General features: G+C 38.7%; 1 pseudogene; it reads right to left on the bottom strand.

Moving 5' to 3' along the window:
* Positions 1-3,844: 3,844 nt before the first annotated feature.
* LOC112319285 (serine/Arginine-related protein 53 pseudogene) lies at positions 3,845-4,909 on the bottom strand (annotated as a pseudogene).
* Between the last annotated feature and the right edge of the window lie 16,513 nt (positions 4,910-21,422).

The raw sequence follows: 21,422 nt of genomic DNA, 5'->3' as shown, positions 1-21,422 counted from the left end.
GTGTGGACCAAAGGATACTAATGACATGTTCTGTTTACTGGTGTCTAGTGTGGCCATTATAAAACAAACAAAACCTTTGTACAGCACACAGATTCCTAGAATTTTTGTAAGAAGACTTGCATTCTGACAACTTCCAATATTACCTATAATTCTAAATGTAAGCTATTTATCTTTTCACCATTGAGCAGGTATGATCCCTGTGGCGTTGTGGAAACACACTTTAATCTTCATTCTTAGGAGGGCTGGGTGAATGTGACTTGCCCAGTGACTGGCTGTGGGCCATGAGGAAAGAAATTCAGAAACTAGGAGTGAAAACCACTTGCCAGAATTCTCTCAGCAGATGAGAAATTAAGTGTCATTATAGGAGGCAATGTCCTGTAGGAAGTCTATAGGAATAGACTTTAGTGCTATTCCCCAAAGTTTTATTCTTCATCCTAACTCTCTAAATGATGGTGCTTGGTAATGGGAAAAAATACAATAAAAATTAAATTAAAAAAAAATGATACTGCCTATAGAGGTAAATTTTAAGCTTTTATATTACCTAAAATTATATATTACCTAAAAGGAGACAGCTACAGAAATAAAAGCTTCCTGATTATTATTTTAAGTGGGCTTCAAGAACTGTAGAGTTTTAAATTGGAACATTATGAAAAATAACCCTGAGTGCCTGGGTTGGCTTTTAAGACCAGAATGAGCCCATTTGCAGAGAAGATGGATGAAATGATGTAGCCCCAGGTCTACAGACCACACAAGCTTACACACATCAGGAGATGTCAGTTATTTAACAAGATGCTCCCCTAGGTTGGTGACACATTTTTGGTTGTACTTATACCCCAAATTCTGTTTTGTTACAACTCTTAACTTTATGTGGATGATGCACACTTGTCCCAGTGAAATGACTGCTGGATTCACGGCCGAGTTCCACAGGGCTAGCAGAGAAGCTGCCTGCTGTTCCCTGCTGGAGCTGTGCTTCTCTTCCCAACGTCAACACTTCCCAGCTCAGTCATCACAGCACATCTTTTCGGACCTCTCTTTTGGCTGCTTACATGGTCTTGTGTTTATCTTTGACCCATCAAGTGTCATGCAAGAAGTCCACACATGTCATGTCCACATAGCCTGACTCTGCCCTAAAGACCTGTCTGCTCCTTTTATCTCAGCACATTAGTTGGACCCAGAGCCATGAGGAGGGCACTGGGGCAGCTGGTAGATCCAGTGCTACACAGTCTCACAAAGAACTGAGTGCTTCTACAAGCAGCCCAGCTCTTGCCTCTTTTGTTCATGCTTCCCTCCAGTCCCTCTGCTCATCATAGACGCCTCAGAAGTGCCCAGCATCACCTCCAGGGTGCCTGCAGGCACTAAATCAGATTAGGTTATCAGAGCAAGATAAAAAAGCCCACAGGAGCAAAACCGTGCAAACCCTGAACAGATGCATCGAATGCACAATAGATTGTGAGTTACTTCTTAGCCCCCAGGCAAAGAATTTGGCATAGAAGGGACCAGTTTTAATCTGGTATAAGAAAGAATAATAAAAATTTAAAAAAATAGTAAGAAGCTTATAGAATAAGGATATAAAGAAAAAAATATTTTTGTATGCTGAAAAATGTTTGTTTTAAGCTAAATGTTACTTCAAAGGAGTCCAAAAATTTTTTAAATGTAAAAAGTTTATAAAATAAAAAAGTTATAGTAAGCTAAAAAAAAAAAGAAAGAATAATAGTTGACAGAGAGAGAAAGTAATTGCCTCTAATTCATATATTCCATGAATTGGAAGCAGCAGCAAAGCTATAGAACAGCTCATCCCACCCCAGATTACAGACTACCAGACAACTACCAGAATGAGTGAATTTTCTACTCTATTACACCTGAGAGATTCTCCTCTATGTGGTTTTGCAATTTTTTGAACCAGTAACTAATGCCCAAGGTCATAAAATCTGTTTCTCTTTATTTTGCAGTGTTTTTCTTACAATGCCTTAATTTTAGGTTTTCTTTTTTTCAAGTAGTTTTTCTGATTTTCATGGTGTATATCAAATTCACTGTATCAGAACACCTGAAGTTTGTTTCTACACCACTGCTTCTCCTCCAGCAGCCTCATTGACTTTGCCTTTGTGTCACAGCCCAGGGTTCAGAACTATTACTGCCAAGAGGCTAGAATGGATGTCACAAAATCTCCCTCTGAGCAGCTGCAACAAAGAGGCTCTGATCTTAGGAGGTCTTGATTTTTTTTTAACAATGTCCATTAATCACACATACATTTTGAGTCAGGCTAATAATCTCTTGAGCTCGTGAACTAACTTTTAAATTTTCTGAAGAAATTTCATAAAAACAATTTTCAGATAACTATGTCCTGTACATACATATTGCCCGGAGCTGTGGTACATTAAAAAAAAAAGGTGTATCAGGGTTAGAGAAGGACATGGAAAGCCTCCCTGCCTAAAGGGGGGAGGGAGGAGATGAAATTCATCTTATCTAAATTAATAGATATTATATGTTATTTTTTTAATTCAAATTCAAAACTGGGAAGAGGAACTCAATGATGGTCATGCTGAGCCTGATTTGGAGCATGGTTGCCTTTGTGGGGGGGGCTATGTGGTTCTGAGCAGCTCTGAGCAACTGAGCAATGGGCTGTGAATAGTCCAAATGGACAGGAAAAATAAATTAGGAATTGTTGTTAAAAAGTAATTGCATTTCTGTGACCAGATGAAACAGTGGCCTGTTTAATTATTAGGAATGCTTTAGGAACACTCAGACCTGACTGCTTCAGAGTCCTCTTTTTGTCTTTATTTTTTCTCTTTAAAAAGCTTTAACTTGCTCTGGCTGGTGTGGTTCAGTGGATTGAGCATCAATCAGACTGTGAAGCAAAGGGTCCCCAGTTCGATTCCCAATTAGGGCACATGCCTGGGTTGTAGGCCAGGTCCCCAGTAGGGGGCACTTGAGAGGCAACCACACACTGATGTTTCTCTCCCTCTTTCTCCCTCCCTTCCCCTCTTTCTAAAAAGAAATAAATAAAATTTAAAAAAATTAAAAAGTTTTAACTTTATATTGAGGTATAATCAGCATAGAAGACATTGTATATATTTAAAGTGTCCAATTTGGTAAGTTTGGGCACAGGTACAGAGCTGTGAAACCATCACCACAGTCAAGATGGCAAACTATGCACCACCAACAAAAGTTTCCTTTCATACCTGTACAAAAGTAGCCTTTCGCAATCACAGCCCTCCTTCTCCATCCCTTGACAACCACTGGTCTCTCTCTGATACTATTGAATAGTTTGAATTTTCTAGAATTTTCTTCTTTTTCCTAAGCAATGAATATGAATTTATTTAATTTTCAAGGATTTTTTCAGTAAGGTTATTCTTTCCATAGTAACATGCTCATTCTGCTTAGATTGTTAAGAGTGCTTTTATTCTACTTAAAATTTTCCAGTAAGGTGAAATAAAAGATTCAAAATGGTTTCATAATACATGGAAGATGAAATCTCATTTTTATGGCATAGAGTTTGATCCTTACATATGCATGATTAGTCAAACTTGTATCTTTAAATGCCAACTTGATATTTTAAAAATTATACTCAGAAACACTACTGTGTGCCATTTATTTTCAGATTGATTTTTTTAGGAATAGATTTATCAACAGCAGGACATTTTCACGTATTCCTCAACTTTACACTAGTTTTAATATTCACAGTGTTTCAGATCAACCAACAAATATTCAAGCCCTCAGGGAAATGAATGAAATGAGATTACCTTTTTATGTAATTGGGTCAGTTCTTTTTAATAGTAAGAAAGTTAAATTGGAATTTAAAAACCTAAATTTTCAATGTTACTCTTAATTCAACCACAAGCATTATTTAGATCACAGGACTTCCCATTAGCCTTTCTTGTCAAAGAGCAGTTCATTTCTTGAACCACTTTTCCTCAGCATCAACTTTCTCAATAAATAAATTTGGATGAGCCAGAAAATTGTCATCTTTGTACTTGATAGCAGTAGGGATGCTGCCAGGGTCTATTCCTTTTTCATTACCGGGTGGATCAGCAACTGCTGATGCTGGTGTTGAGGTACAGTTGCATGCTTCTCTTTGCTATGTTCCACTGAGTCTTTGACTTCTTTACTTGATCTGAATGTCTGCTGAACAAAACAATTACTTTCAATGGCTTCAATTTCTTTTAGTTTTTTCACTTGTTCTACCAGGGTGGTTTGATCTTCCTCCTTTCTTCTCTTTGCATCTTCTTTATTTCTTTGGCTTTCAATGCTTCATCAGCTTTTGCAGCAGCTTCAAGAACCAGCTGTAGTCTAGCTTAGGCTTGTTCAGATGGTGGCAGATATTCTACTCCAGCTTTGTTGTTTCCAGATTCCCCGTGTTTGATGCTGTGTAATTGCTTGTCCTTGCTTTTCTCCTCCCTCCATTCTCTTTTCTCCTTCTATCTGCCTTTACATTGTTCTCTGTCCCAGGATGAACTATGTGTTCTTCTGTGACTGACCTTTCACTGCTTTGACTATGGAAATGTGGATGAGGTCTCAACCTGGACCTTCTTGTTCTGCTTTGTGACCTAGATCTCTGAACTCTGTAGGATTTCCCTCCACCCCTTGAGTGATTTTGACTTTGTTTTCTTCCAGAGCCATAAAAAGAGTTACTGCTTGATTGATGCCTGCATCTTCGATCATAAGAATGTGAACAAGTTTGATGATTTCTGGACCAAGACTTGACTTTGACCTTGATGCCCTTCCACCTTTCCTTCAGCTATATGTTCTACTATCTGAAGAACTACTTGAATTTCTTTGGTATGTCTATGGTATTTCTTTTTTCTCTTGTGTCTGCTTTCTCCTTCAGCATTTGATGAAGAGCATCGCATTCCTGGCTCCCTGCCTTTGGGATCTCACCTCCCCTTGACTTGAAAGCACCACAAACCTGCAAATGTTTCTTCCAATTGAGGTGCTGCCAGCATCCTCTGAACTTGCTCCAGTTTAAGCTTACTGCCTTTCTTCTAGAATTTTCTTAAAAATAGAATCCTACAGGAATGTGTTTTTTGTCTGGCTTCTTTCACTCAACTAATGTATTTCTTGTTGCTGAGTTGTTTATCCCTTCACCTGTTGATGGACTTTTGGGTTGTTTCCAATTTGGAGCCATTATGAATAAAGCTGCTATGAATATCTGTTTAGAAATATTTGTGTAAATATATGCTTTCATTTCTCTTGGGTAAATACTTAAGACAGTAACAGTGGGGTCATATAGTAAATGCATGCTTTTATTTTTCAAGAAACTGTCAACTGTTTTCCAAAGTGATTGTACCATTTATTTGCCCATCAGCAGTGCATGGGAGTTCTGATTCTTCCACATACTCACCAACACCTGGTACAGTCAGTCTTTTTAATTTTAGCCCTTCTAATAGAGGTGTGGTGGTATCTTATTGTGTTTTAATTTTCATTTTTCTGATGACTTATGTTGAGCATCTTTTCATGTGCTTATTTGTTCTCCAGGCATTTTCTTTGGTGATAGGCTTGTTGAAATTTTTTGCCCACTTTTTAAATAGAGTGTTTTCTCATTTTTTAGTTTTGAGAGTTCTTTTACATTCTGGATACAAGTTCTTCATCAGTCATGTGATTTGCAAATAGTTTCCCCCAGTCCATGGCTTTTCTTTTCTTTTTTTTTTTTTAATTTTTATTGTTATTCAATTACAGTTGTATGCCTTTTCTCCCCATCCCTCCACCCCACCCCAGCTGAACCCACCTCCCTCCCCCACCTCCACCCTCCCCCTTGATTTTGTCCATGTGTCCTTTATAGTAGTTCCTGTAATCCCCTCTTCCCACTGTCCCCACCCCACTCCCCCCTGGCTATTGTTAGATTGTTCTTAACTTCAATGTCTCTGGTTATATTTTGTTTGCTTTTTTCTTCTATTGCTTATGTTCCAGTTAAAGGTGAGATCATATGGTATTTGTCCCTCACCACCTGTGTGAAGCTATTGACTAGAGGACTCAAACCCGCCAGCAGCCTGGGTGGCCCACACCTGTGCTGCAGCATGGACTGGCACTTGTTCTCCATGGGCAAATGCAGAAATTCCAGGGTCTTCCCAAATGATAAAGGCCACTCACTTTTTCAAGACCAATTTAGTTTACTGACATTTTTCTATGCCAAAAAAAAAATATGGTGGATAAAGCATGTGAACGATACCTACCATAGTATATTTCTTCTACAATGACTGGGTTCTGTCTCTAGGCCATAATAGTTTCATGCGATTTCTTAAGCCTTCAGGGCTTATTTAAGACTATTTTTCCTTTATTCCAACTCTGAAGAACATTATGCTCATTAAAAGTCATAGGAAATTAAACACATCTAAACACCAGATATTATGGTTTTAACAGGAAAAAGAAGGATTTGCAATTGATCCAATTTGAAGTGATTTGAAGGTGCAGACAATATGGTATGACTAATTCAAATGTATAATAATTACCTGCTTCTATTGAACAAACTACAGCCAAAGAGTATGTGCTTCTAGGAGGCAAACTTCCCAGTTGTCTTCATGGTGTCTAAAGAGTGTACATAAGACAAAAAAGATTTATTGATCCTTTTAAACAAGGTACCTTTTCCCAATTACACACAATTTATAACATAATCCAGAAATGTTTATTCCCACTGTAAACTTATTTTTCTGCCTGTCTTCTCTTTTGTTCTGAGTAATTTCTTTTCTGAAAGGATGCTCTTCTTAGACTTCTACTGATCACCCTTGATATTTACTTACAGGTGCAAGTGTACCTCATGAAACAGTCATGTTTGACAGGCAGTCATTTCACTTGCCCTGGATGTAGAAATTTTGCTCTCTAGGTAGGACAGCTCCTCTGAAGATGCAGCCTGATGTGGCCCACCAGGGAAGCTGAGGTGGTCTGTGATGAGCCTGGACTTAGGTCCAGAGAGCTGCTCCCTTGTGGCAGGCAGATGCTAGGAGAAGAGGCTTTGGTACATGGACACCCCCAACCCCTTTATCCCTAAGTGTGCTACTTCCAAGAAAAGCCCAGCATGGGGGGCAATAGGCCATGGCAGCAGTCCTGGAAGAGTCAGACAAAAGCAGGCCTCACTGGGAAGTCCAGGCTAAGGGAGGATATAAAGGAAGTCTGTTGAAAGACAGGGAGAGGGCTCAGGCTGTGGAGCCAGCCCACGTGTGGGAAGGGAAAAAAAGCTCTGAACTACGGCTGCCTGACAGGGCACATGCATGCAAATCCTCCTTCTTGATTCTCATTTGTCTTATAATATGCACATGGCTAAACCTGACCTTTTGATCAAGAAATCCATTCATTTATCCATTTGCTCATTCATCCATCATTTATTTGGTCAGTCATTCAGTTATGCAACAAACATTTACTGAGTGTGGCGGATGTGCGCGCAACTTTGCTAAATGCCAGGGAACAAAACCTATCTATCTATAAACCACAGACTGTGTGCTAACAAATTTAAGATATAAAAATATCCCTCAATGACAGTACTCTCTTCTGGAGAAACCCAGTGAATAATTTACATTCAGACTTTCCAAAGAAATAAATATAGGCTAATTTAAAATGTGAGATAAAAAGAAACACCTGTCTACGATCCAACAGTAATGCACGTTTAATGTGGAATGTAGTCATTGAACCATTTTGGTCAAATGATTCCATTGTTCTCCTTCTTGCTAAGCTGGTACTGAAAGTAAAGAAAGGGTAATAGGAGATGAAAATGTAAGTTTTGACTTCAAATTCTTTAAAAAGAAAACAAAACACTAGAGATACTATTGAACCATACCTTTAAATGAAAAATCAACATCATTGTTTACACAGGTATTCTTTTATGATAAGAGATACACTAAATTTTGTTTCATTAGCAAAGAACAACTTTTTAATAAACAAGGTAAATATCATAGATAATTTCAGTCAAGGCATCAATTAAATAAATTGCATAAACTAGGGTTTACTTTATATCAGTGGTTCTCAATATTATGGTCTCAGGAATCCTTTAGTCTTTTAAAAATTATTGAAAACCCTAAAGAACTTTGTGTGGATTGTATTTATCAATATTTATCATATTAGAAACTAAAGCCAAGAATTTAAAAAATATATTTATTAATTGATTTATAAATAACAATAAGCCATTTCATACTCATATAAATAACATACACTTATCAAAAATGTATTTTCTAAAACAAAGAGATTTAGTTTGTGACAAGAGTGACATTGTTCTACATTTTTGCATTACTGTCTTGCTTAAAGATTCTCATATTATGCATGTAATCTGCTCCAATATGCTATTTGGTAGGAAAAAAAATCAAACTTCACAGAGGTATGTACTTAGAAAATAGAAGAGCATTTTAAGCTTTATTGAGGTATTAATTGACAAAATATTAAGATATTTTAAGTATACATGGTGGTGAGTTGATAGACATTATGAAAGGATTCCTCCCATCTAGTTAGTTAACATATCATCACCTCACATGTTTCCTTCCTTCCTTCTTCTTTCCTCCCTTCCTTCCTTCCTCCCCTTTTCTTTCTTTGCCTTTCCTTCCTTCCTTCCTTTCCTTTCTTTCCCTTTCCTTCCTTCCTTCCTTCCTTTTTCTTCCTTCCTTCCTTCCTTCTTTCTTTCTTTTTCTTTCTATTTCTTTCCTTCCTTCCTTCCCTTCCTTTCTTCCTTCCTTCCTTCCATTTTGGTGAGAACATACACATTGTAATCTCTTAGCAAATTTCAATTATACAATACAACATAATAAACTATAGTCACCATGTTTTACATTAGATCCTTAAACCTTATACATCTTATAGTTTGTACCCATTTGCCAACCTCTCCCTATTTCCTCTCCACCCCCAGCCATTGGCAACTACTTTTCTACTCTCTGCTTCTCTGAGTTGACTCTATTCAGATTCCACAGATAAGTGATACATTGCAGTATTTATCTTTCCCTGTGTGGCTTTTTCTTTCTTACTTAGCATAATGTCCTCAAGCTCCATCCATGTTTTTGCAAATGGCAGGATTCCCTTCTTTCTCATGACTGAATAATGTTCATATACAAATATATGTATATATATACATATATGTGATATATGTATCACATCCCCTTTATTTATATACATATTGGTGGACCCTTGATTGTTTCCACATCTTGGCTCCTGTGAATAATGCTGCAGTAAACATGGGAATGCAGACATCTCTTTGAGCTCCTGTGTTCATTTCCTTTGGACATATACTCAGAATTGGGTTGCTAGATCATAGGGTAGTTCTATTTTTAATTTTTTGAGAAACATGCTGTTTTTGACAGCAGCTGCACCAATTCACATGCCCACGAACAGAGCACAAGTGTTCCCTTTCCTTCACATGAGAGGAGCATTTACAGAGCCCTTCAGTAACTGTGGCTTGCCTTCCTTAATACAATATGCAAATCCAACATGTTAGTTTCTTGAATTTGAAGTAATGCCAATGAACTTTTAATACTCTGTAACAGTAAAATCCACTGGTATATCTTGCACTTTAAATGGATCTTTTATTCATGCATGTTTTCACCAGATTATGTATTGGCAAATATTAGTTCACTAAGTTGTGCTGATTTTCCAAAGGTTGATGTCAAAAATTATGTGGTATCAAAAAATCACAATTATTAATATATGCATCAATCTCATCAAAAATATCTTTAGGTATTGAGAAGCTGTCAAGTTCACAGTAGAAGATACAAGTTTTCCAAAATTCTAATTTCTTCAAGGTTGAAACTTAGCAAAAATGATGAATTAAATAAATACGAGATTAGCAAAATTAGAAAAAAATGTCAGTCCTGTCAGTGACAGGTTACTTTGTTAATTTTCCAGAAAATGTCTACAAAATAAACCTGTCTGAATAACCATAGTTTGTATGTCACTTGTTATTTGTATGATGCTCATATGTGGTCTTCCAGAAATTAAGTAGCTAGCTCAGCTTGTAATTTAAAGTGTTTTTTCTTGAAACAACTATTTTCCTTCAGTACACAATAGAAATGTTTTATGTATACTTACCATTTTCTCCACAAAATGTTTCTGCATTATTAAGTGAAATTGGTTTTATTTTTTTCCCTGGACACGTGTGAATATGATCACTGGTGCAGGGCAGTTACCTTAATCTGTATTAAGGCACCAGTGGTTGTACCCACTGTTGCTTTTGGATCTTCAGTAAAATGTCAACATGCTTGTCACAAGGATAAACCAAAAGATTCAAAAAAGTTTTTCAACATTGAATATTTCAGTGCCACCATGGTTGTTGCTGAACAGTCACGTAGAAGAACCTCTTCTTTGTGTTTATTAGTGCTGAGACCAGATGAATACAGGCAAAAAAGCAAGTCCAGCTATGTCTGCAGATGAATCCATTTGCAAGGCAGAAGTACAATGAGATGTTAACTCCATCTGCACGTCTGCTGCTTGCTCGGCATGCACCGAGTTGCCTCACATTGGAAGCTGGTGCTGCTGAGGTTGCCTCTGCTTGCATTTCCTCCCACCAGCATTCAGCGGTGCAGTGTCTGTCTGTCAAATTGTTAAAGACAGTGTTTGTCACTCAGTTATTGTTTGTGTTCCTCCAGTCACAGGACTGAATCTCAAAGATGCTTTACGAAGTCTTCATTTCCAGTTCCAAAAGTTGTAACACCTAATTTTTGGTATATAAAGAGCTCTTAAAGTCAATGCCTAAAATATTCAATTGAATTCTTCTTTAAACTCTGAGTTATTGGTCTCAAAATTGGCTTGAAAGTGGTGGTAGAGAGTGACAACTGAGTTGATACTCTATATTATCTGAAGTTTCTATTAAATAGAACCCAGTTTACAAATTATTAACACCTATGAAGTGAGGGAAACATAGCTTTGGTCATTTGTTTCATTTACAGTTTTGCACAGTCTCTTTGGAAAGTTGGAATGGTCAATTATGTCCGTTTTTGTGTTTTTAGCCTTTTTAGAGATGAATGGTACAACTGTGGGTTAAAAGACCAAATATTCTAATATTTTTATGCTAATAACTCTTTTTTAAATATAAGATAAATAGCCCTGGCTAGTGTGGCTCAGTGGATTGAGTGCAGGCCTGCAAACCAAAGGGTTGCTGGTTCGACTCCCAGTCAGGGCACATGCCTGGGTTGCAGGCCAGGTCCCCAGTACAGAGCACCTGAGAAACAACCACACATTGATGTTTCTCTCCCTTTCTCCCTCTATTCCTCCTTCCCTTCCCCTCTCTTTAAAAATAAATAAATAAAATCTTTAAAAATAAATAAAAAATAAATGTAATGTTTTATTTTTTTGAGTGGTGGGATTTTAGCCATTTTTCTTTTTTGTTTATACTGTTCTGTATTGTCTAATTTTTTATTATGTATTATTTATAGCCTTTGAAAGCTATTTTCCTCACTTGTTATGGGGAGGGAACCCTGTTCCCAACAGTTACTGTGCGAACCTCAGACGCTGCTTTGTGATGTGCGGGAGAAAGGATGAGTGGGCCCAGTCAGGTGATTGGATAAGTATGCCTGGAAGTGATCTGGGAGGGAAACTGTCCACAATAAACAGAGCCCACAAAGGTGGACTTGAATACCCAAACATGGCTATTTTAATTTACTAAATAAGTGTCCAAATCCATTGGAATATCATCTCATTATCTTTCAAATCACAGGGCTGAATTGACAAAACAAATTGTAGACTCATAGAAGACCAGAACTGGAAAAGAATTTAGAGATCATATGGCCCAACCCTGTCATGGAACAGACAAGAAAATTCGGCTCCAAGAGGAGGAAGCATGTCTTCCAGGCCACGGAGAAACCTCACACAGAGCACTTGTGTGCGGGGACAGTGCCGTGTTAGAGGCTGGCAGTCAGTCCCCGTTAGGGCTCTGATTTGTCAGCCTCGGAGGAAGTGTCCCACCCTTCCTCTCTCTCCCTATTGCCATCACCAAAGCTTTCTCTCAGCTTCCAAGATCTCTGCTTTTCCTGGTTTAATCACATTGTACTCCAAAACTTTCCGTTCCTTTCTGAGATGCTGCCTCATTCGTACACACGTGATATCTAACTCTCAAGGCAGAATGAGCAGTGGCGTGGGCACATTAATGCTTATTAGTATCAAATGCAGACCAATGCTATTCCCAGATTCCAGAGGTCAGTCTCTGCTGAACCCACCATTTCTATTCTTTTAATGTATTTGCTTTAAGAATCATCAGACAGAGGTGAAGTGACCTGGGGTAGTAAGTGATAGATTGGAAGGAAATAAGGGAAATGGTCAAAAATCCATGGAAGGTATATTCACTCCCCTAAAAAAAATCATTTAAACTTATAAAATGTAAAGCTAGATTGTATTGAATGTGGGTGTTTAGTCATTTGAAAATACTTTTGGAAACATTTGGGGTACATATTAGCGTTTTTCAGAGAAATAGAACCAATAGGAGATGTACAGATAGGTAGATAGATATAGGTAAGTATATATTCATCATAAACACACACAGTCATACCTTGGTACGCACTGGCTTCAGAACTTGCCAAACCCTGTGCTCACTGCATTTGACGAGAAAAAAAATGTTTCAGTGCTCTGTGCTTGCTTGCAATTCATTGCGCTCGCTAAAACTTGTATGAGTCACGACACCTCCCCACAAGAGAAGATGCTTCATCACTTGTCCCTTGCTTGGTACTTGTCAGTTTTGGCACTCATCATGAGTTCTGGAATGAATTAACAATGAGTACCAAGGTACCAGTGTATAAATACCTATTTATTTCTCTATACCTCTACCTATCTATCTATATTTTTATATGGAGAGAGAGATTGTCAAGCTGAGGACTGTGTATCAGTTACCAGTCCCAGGGGAGGACTCCAGACATTTCTGTCCACAGCATCTTGGTAATGGAGTGGCCAAGGAGAACACAATGCAGTCAATCACTGGATGGAACAAGTCTTTACTCACATAGAAAAGAGACAGAGCAAGATTAGCTCCAATAGGCTGCATCAGTCCCTCATTGCTAGCAGATCCTCCCCCACCACAATTGACGCAGAAAGATTGGCCTATAAGAACCTTTCTCTTGCCTCGGTAGAGGGATCCGGCCCCTCCCATGTGCAGTCTGAAATACTGAAAGCAGGGCATGTGCCTGAAGGCCACTGACGTACATGCTTATGCAGAACAAAGGACCAGTCACTGAGCCTGAGACAGGGAAAGATTTCTACACAAGATGGTAAACCAGGCATAGGCTATGTGGGCTCTTTATCTTATGTGGCCAAATTGGGGTTGAAAGGCTGTGTACACCGGACTGCCTTTGCCAACACTTATTTTAAGCAACTAACTTACACAATTTGTGGGGGAGAATTCCTTCTCCTTCAGGAAACCTCAGTCTTTACCATTAAGGCCTTCCACTGATTAGATGAGGCCCACCCACACTATGGAGGGCAATCTGCATTGTTCCCATTGAAAATGTTAATCACATTTTAAAAATATCTTCACAGCAACATCTCATGTTTGACCAAACAGCTGGGCACTATAGCATAGCAAAGTCAACACACAAAATTAGCCATCACCTGTTATAAATGGTTTGAATGCATTGGTTACCTGCCTTATATTCTAAATCACTGGATCTTCTCTGAAAGAGTATCACTGATCATGAATTATTTTCTCCTCATGCCATTTCCCTTCTGGAAAATATCCAAAGGGCCTCTGCTGCCCTTATGGTTACAACCAAACTCCTTATCCTGACACATTAAGACCCTCCATGACCTGGCCGCAGACCTCACCTGCCATCACTCACCCTCACACAGGCAGCAGACTGTACACCCAGCCCTTCCAGGCTCTGAGTTTGCTCTCAGCCTGGTCCCAGCCCTTTCCATCACAACCCCACTGCCTAACCAAGGTCAGCTGAAACACCAGATTCATGTAAAAATCTTCTTCAGTGCTTATCATCTAAAATATCTCCCTCTTCTGTGTTTTCAAAAACAAAAAACAAGTACCTTAAAACTTTTGTCAACATTCTGCCTTATACAGAATTCTTTTTAATCCATTAATTACCTTCTAAAGTAAGTGCCTTGAGGATAAGGACCATCTCTACCTCCTCACAGAACAGGCACTCACTTATCCAGGTAATTTCAGAGCTAGAGATATAATGAAGTAAAACAGTTTTCTCAAGGTCACTGAGCAGCATGAGAATACATGTTACGTTGAGGTACAAAAAGCAAAGTTCTGCTGTACTATCTGCCCCCTCCCTACTTCTGTACTCTGCCATCTGAGGCCACTTCACCCCCACCTGCCCCAACTCTGGCCTCAGAGGAAGGAATACAAGGGCTACAAGCTCAGCTGATCAGCTCAGCCTGAGCTCTTCTAACTGCCGACCCTGCCCTCTCTCTGGACTCGCACTAGGCTTCCCCTGACTGACACCCCACTTGGTATGACAGACTTTAAAGGACCAGACTTCCTGCCCCAACTCCATCTTCTCGGCTGAGGTGAAGAGAGGTTTGTGAGTTACCCAAGGCCACAGTTTGGGGTAGGGAAAGCAGCATGGGCTCAGTCGTCAAAAGACCTGGGTATGAGTTCTGAATGTTACACACAGAGGAACTTGGTTAGGTACGTAACTTCCCCCAGCATCTACCCCCAATTGCAAAGTGAGAAGTATTGATACAATGCAGCTCACAGGGCTTATTGAGCAATCAGTGAATGAGATGCTCTCTGTGAAAGTGCGTTGCAACCTTGGTTGTTCCTGTGATGGGGTTGCCTCAGGCTGCTGGGGGCAGCCCCTCTGCCCCAGAAACACTTTGGATTAGGGACTTGGTCCCCATTTACCAACCTTGCCTCTAGGGCCAGATTATGATCTCTATATAAACTGATGTTAATGTAAGAAATTCTAATACAATGTCCACATATTGCTTATGGCAACAGCTTTGAAATTTAGGCCCTCTGCTGTACCTAAAGCACGTGATGGGGTCAGCCTGCTGGTAAACCAGTGTGGATTTCATCCTCTTCTCATGTCCTAAGCTGGGCTTTTACAGACCAAACCAGGCGAGGCCCCATCCCCAACCATTCCGGTCTCACTTAGCTTATATGTTTTTCTGGAAATGACTACATAAGTCAGCAAATGGCACAGTCCTGAGAGAAAGAGAGAGATCTTATCTCTAAGTAAGTCATTTGAAAGCTCAAGCAAGTGGCAAGCCAGTCAGGTGACACGGAAGCAGATGCCTCTTCTTGGGGGTGGCTCTGGTGGAGTCAGTGGCATTTTTCTCCCTTTGGGTGACATCTGGGAGTGGGTCAGCCTCTTCTGGGCTAGAAGGCTCTACCAGCCATTCCAGTTAAGAAAGATATGCTTCACTGCTACCCCTCCTCTCTTCTCCTGCTGTTCTCATTTCTAGAGTGCTTTGGTGGGAACAGAGGTTCTTTTGTGGGCCTGGCCTAACTGCCTCTGTACAGTCCACCAATCCCATCACCCCTCTGGCATTAACTCCTTACCCATCCACACCCATTTTGAAAGAGATTCCACCAGCTTGATCACCTAAACTTCAATTCTTCCTCCAAGAATCCTGTTAAAACTCCTGAAGGCTGAATGAGGGATTCTTCTTCTACTTCTAATATAGGGCAACCTTTGCCTATTTCTAATGTGGCATTTATTGGAACGTACCATAATTGTTGGTTGACTTATTTGCGCACATTAAACTAGGAGCTTCTTGATTTAAAAGTAAATTCCATTACATTGAGGGATGCAAGAATCAGCCCAAAGTCAGATCAGAGGATATCAGAAATTCAGTTACCAAAGGGACCACATTGGTGAGTGACAATGTAGACATATATGAACCAACTCTTCCCGATACTTCCAGACCACTTGAGCGATTGCAGATAATTGAGGCAGGGAAATCCTGCCATTTGTGTGTGGGTGATGGGCTATGTGCGGGTAGGAGCTCATCAGCTAGGCAAAGTGCCAGATACTAAAAGAGCCCAGCCCATGGATTGTGATTTAGAAATAAGTTATATAGCTTTTTTATTTTCTTCTTCCTTGACTGCCACGCTGTGACGCAGCATTTATGAGCTCTGCAGTGAATCACAGCATAAAATAAAAAAAGAAAATCCTTTTCCTTTGCCTCTAAGTTTCATAGAAATTCATTATGCAACAAAAACATTAATATTCTCTGAAAATGTTTTCCTCAATAGAACATACCTTCTAGGGCTTTGCAAAGAGCTCAAAGAGTTTCAAAACTTTTCTTCTAAAGAACAACTCGAGTCTAGCACTTCTCAAAGGAAGTGCCAATCCCAATTTTTCTGGGCTTAATTTCATTTCAATAATAGTACATTTTCATCTTCCTCCTCTCAACCTTTGCTCCCTAGTCCCAGGAAGAAAAGGAGGCACAGCAAAGCCACTACAGTTAGTAGATAATAAATGTTAAGACTGAAAATAATGAGATTGGAAACAAAAATACACTGGAGAGGATGAGCAAACTAGAAATTCATCCTTTAAAAAAACTAATAAAGTAGCTAAAGCTTTGAAAAGATTAATGAGAGAACTAGTGAGTAATAGGAATGAAAAAATGGCCTTACCCACAGATATAGAAGCAATACCAAAAACAAAATACTATGAGCAAATTTTTCCAGTAAATTAGAAAAGTTAGATAAAAACAAATCCTGTTCCAGTTAAATATATTAGTAAAACTGACTCAAAGGGAGAAAAACTATCACAAAATTCCAGCTATTGTATAAATTACATGCCCCCCCACCTCCTCAAATCCATACAGTATATGGAAATCCTAACACTCAAAGGTAATGGTATTAGGTGAGGCCTTCAGGAGATGCTTAAGCCGTAAGAGTGGAGTCCTCGAGAGAGGGATTAGTGCTATTACAAAAAAGGTCCAGAGAGGACACAGCCAGGTGTCACCTATGAACCAGGAAGAAGCCCTTGACCAGAATGTGACCACGCTGGTGCCTTGGTCTTGGACTTTCAGCTTCCAGAACTGGGGGAAATATGTTTCTTTTGTTTATAAACTACCCAGGTTGTGGTATTTTGGTACAGCAGAACAAACAGGCTAAGACAACCCCAGAAAGACTTAAAAATCTTAAAGACAATCAATCAGGAATATAAAAATCTGCCCACAGGATCAGAGGAACGTTGATAAACAGTTTTAAAAACAACATCTACCGGCTGTTTGAGGAAAGGATTCCTGCCATATACAAATTTTACCTTAAAATAGAAAAAGGTGAAGAATTGCCCAATCCAAAATACATGTTATATGACTGGTATTACTCTGATAGTAAAACCAGGTACTACTTTGATTTAAAAATAACATGCTAATCTCACTTAAAGAATACTGATAAAAGCATCCTAAATATAACCAAAGAAAATTTAATTATTGGAAAACAATAATAATTTTGACTCACTGGGGTTAGTCCAAGAATATAAGTATGAATTAAGTTTAGAAAAATACATTGTTTTTACCTATGTCTATATTTTACCTATTATCACATTAGCTGATTAAAAGAAAGAAACAATAAAGTCATCTCAGTATATGAAGAAAAAACATTTAAAAATTAATGATTTTAAAAACATTGCATATTTCTTTGCAAACGTGAATACACAGACATTCCCTCAACCCAATAAAAGTTTTAACACAACAGTAAAATCATACTTAATGTAGAAAATAGAATTAAAAACATTTGATAAAATCAACACCATTAAAAATTGTTTAAAATGCTTTTCAAACTAAAAGTAAAAAAACTTTCCCTAACCAATTAAAATTTGTAAAACTAAAGCAAATATCCTATTTAATGGTGAAATATTAGAAGCATTCCTTTAAAATTAAGACTATGATAATGACTTTCCACTATTACTCTTTGGGGGCAATTGAAAGGGGTTAACTTCCAAAATAGGAAAAAAGAAAAGGGAAATTATAGGGATAAGAATTTTAAAGGAAGAAACAAAATCAACATTATTCATAGACAGCATTCATGATCTAAATAGAAAATTCAAGAGAAAAATAGACCAATTATTAGAACTGGTAACTGAGGTCAGAATGTATACTAGACATAAGATAAATATATAAAAATCAGTTGTATTCCTACAAACCAAAATATATATATGTATAATTTTTAAAGCATATCATATACAATAGCAACAAAATACAAGGTACTAAAAATAGATCTAATGAAAAGTACATATTTTTATCAAGGAAATTATAAAACTTTATTAAAAGATATTAAATAAATTCTACATAAGTAGAGATCCCTGAACTTCTTTGATGGGTTCTGCAACTTTAAGCAAAACAATGTACAGTATAACAAAACAATTTTACTATAGGATAATTAATTTTTTAAAGATTTTATTTACTTATTTTTTAGAGAGAGGGGAAGGGAAAGAGATAGGGAGAGAAACATCACTGTGTAGTTGCCCCTCCCATCCCACCTACTAGGGACCTGGCCTGCAACCCAGGCATGTGCCCTTACTGGGAGTTGAACCGTGACCCTTTGATTCACAAGCCCTTGCTCAATCCACTGAGCTACACCAGCCAGGGTTAGGATAATTGATTCAAAAAAGAGTTAAGTTCCTATGGCACTTCATCAATGTTATAACAAAATGACAACAAACAAAACAACCTAATTTGAGGACCTGCTTTATATACCATGTTCGAGGATAAGAAGAATGAATATTGTAAAGCTGTTAATTTTCCCCAATAATCTACAAAGCCAATGTAATTCTGTCACAGCTTTGTTTTAAAACTTACATAGAAAAGAACCAACTACAGACATGACAATTTTGAAGAACTTCAGGAGTAAAAATCCTCAATCTAGCAGCTATACACTTTCCTGTAGTTACAATTACCATGTGCGACACATTCTAGTATTTTCTACTCATCCTTATTTTATTAAAAAGTAAAACCCACAAAACTGCTGTAACCTACAAAATTGATTTCATCATCACCACACAGTTATGACCTTCGGTTTGAAAAAGTGCAGTGTACAGGAAGGTTCTGGATAAAGAACTCTGTGCAGTGCCCTGCTAATGTGTTAAACTATCAGTTCCTGGGGGTCAAAGAGGGTGTTCGTTTGTAGCATTCACCCATTTCTATGGTATAAATATTCTCACCATACTAATATAAGCTACTAATGTAATGACCAGCTACCGAAATTCCTGAGAATTTAACAGTGGGCTCCCATGAGCTGGTATGAGGCAGCTCCAGGGCACCACTGATTCTGGATAACTGGTTTCCCACATGAAAGAAAGAAACAATCGCATCTGTGCATCACACTGTATGTGAACATTCATTTCAGGTCAACTAAATACCTGACAAAAAAAGCAAAGTTAGATGTGAATGTGAAGTGTGAAAATCAAAAGTTTAAAGAGTTAAAAAAACAAAACAGTAGTGTATCTTTTTTATCCCTGGTAGGAAAAGATTCTTGAGTGATATGAAAACCACAAGTCACAAAGGGAAAACTTGATATATCACCTAATTACATTTAAAATAAGTATGTCTGAGCATTAAAATACATCACTGAAAAAGTGAATAATACAATGCTGTATCACAGTTAAAATGAATGAAAGAGTGCTACATGTATCACCATAGATTTATCCCCCAAACCATGCCGTTATAACAAAGAGCAGCCAGCCATAAACATCATTCAGGTAAAGTTTAAAAACATGGAAGACAATTCCATATTTGCATGGGGATATTGGAACTTTAGGACTATGCACCTTAATAAAGTATATAGAAAAGTACAGGAATGATACACACAAGGTTCAGGGTAATGGTCACCGTGGGATTGGTATGGAGGAAAATGGGATCATGGGAAAGTCCCAGGAGCCTTCAGCGACATTTAAATGCTTTGTTTCTCAACCTAGGTGGGCAATACTTGCCTGTGCATTATATTTTCTCTGTACCTTTTTGTATGTTTGATATACAATACTTGATTTATTTTATTTTTGTATCCTTATGAAAGGCTATTTTGTTTTCATTGCTTTTACAGAGAAAAGTATGGACAGAGGAAGGGAGAAACATCAACTGGTTGCTTCCCATACACACCCAGGACCCCACAACCTAGGTATGTGCCCTGACTGGGGATCAAACCTGCAGCATTTTAAGTTATGGAACGACGCTCCAACCAACTGAGCCACACTGACCAGGGCTGATATACTTGATTTTTATTAAAAGAATAAGGAAGCTCTGACATCAAATTACTTTCTTACTTCAACTAAAAATACTAATCCTAATGTTTGTCAAAACTTTGAAAGGTGTGTATAAGAACCAGTAATGCACAGTGGGTGTAGGAGAGGGCCGTGGTTCATAAACTGTCCATTAATTAGTTGTTCCTGATGTTTCTGAACTTACAAAGAATGTGTAAGCTTTCTCTGAAAAGTGTAGCTTCTTGGTTTCATCAAGTATATAAAAAGCTAGAACATTTTGAAACAGCATTAGTGGCTAACGATTCTTAGGCACCTATTCTGGGCCAGGCACCCATCATCCCCACTGTACAGAGAAGGAAACCACAGCACCCAGGGAGTAAGTCAGTGTCCCAAAGCCACCCAGCTAATGAGGGACACTCTCTCTTCTGCCCCTCCCAGAGCAGCCGTTATTTTTCTGTCTCACTTGTCAATAATTTTTTAAACAAGTATGGATAAAGTAAGAGTGCTTCTAGACCTGATCATAATTCGGAGCTCTCTGATTTCAGACCAGAAAACAAAATGCAAAGGGCTCCCGGGAGCAGTGAGGCCCCACTAGGAGAACAGCTAGCTCTGTGGCCCTGCAACACACCTTCCCAGTGTGTGGCCTGGGGCAAGTTCATCAGACCAAAGCAGTTCCGGTCCTGGCTCTACTATTTTCTGACACTTTGCTTAGCTTCTTTATGCCTTTGTTGCAAAACAGAAACTTCATATTATCTCACTGAGTTTGTCAGTGCCTGGTCCATACCCTCCCTGAGGCTGTTACCCACTGGGCAGAGCCAATAGTCCTGTCTCTTCCCAACTCCACATTCAACCACCTCACACTGAAATTGGCTCTGCCTGGCTGAGCTCCATAGTGGAAACTGGTGGTTAAACATTTACAGCTAACCACTGCAGGGTTGTTGGAAATTGCTTTGCCAATTGAAAAGCACTATATAAATATTAGCTATTATTACTTAAGACTTCATGGCCAAGAGAACAGAAAGGAGAAAACTTTAGGGCTGAAAACACCACCCCACAGAACACCTCATACAGGAGAGGAGTCAAAGGCCTTCCTCCGCAGCCAAGCAGGTCCGGTGGGGCTCCAGGCAACCAGTGGTTTTTCCAGACTCACTCAGCACAACAGGGCAGAGCCCTAGGGTTTTGTTACTACATGAGCAGACAAGATCTTCCCTAGTCACTTTTTTTTAAGTTTATTTATTTATTTTTAGAGGGGAAGAGAGGGAGAAATAGAATGAGAGAAACATCAATGTGTGACTGAAACATGAATTGGTTGCCTCTCATGTGCCCCCAACTGGGGACCTGGCTCCCAACCTAGACATGCACCCT

Source organism: Desmodus rotundus, chromosome 11 (assembly GCF_022682495.2).
Source record: "Desmodus rotundus isolate HL8 chromosome 11, HLdesRot8A.1, whole genome shotgun sequence".
NCBI lineage: Eukaryota > Metazoa > Chordata > Mammalia > Chiroptera > Phyllostomidae > Desmodus > Desmodus rotundus.
Note: the sequence above shows the minus strand (reverse complement) of the source record. Positions and strands in the feature narration are given on the sequence as shown.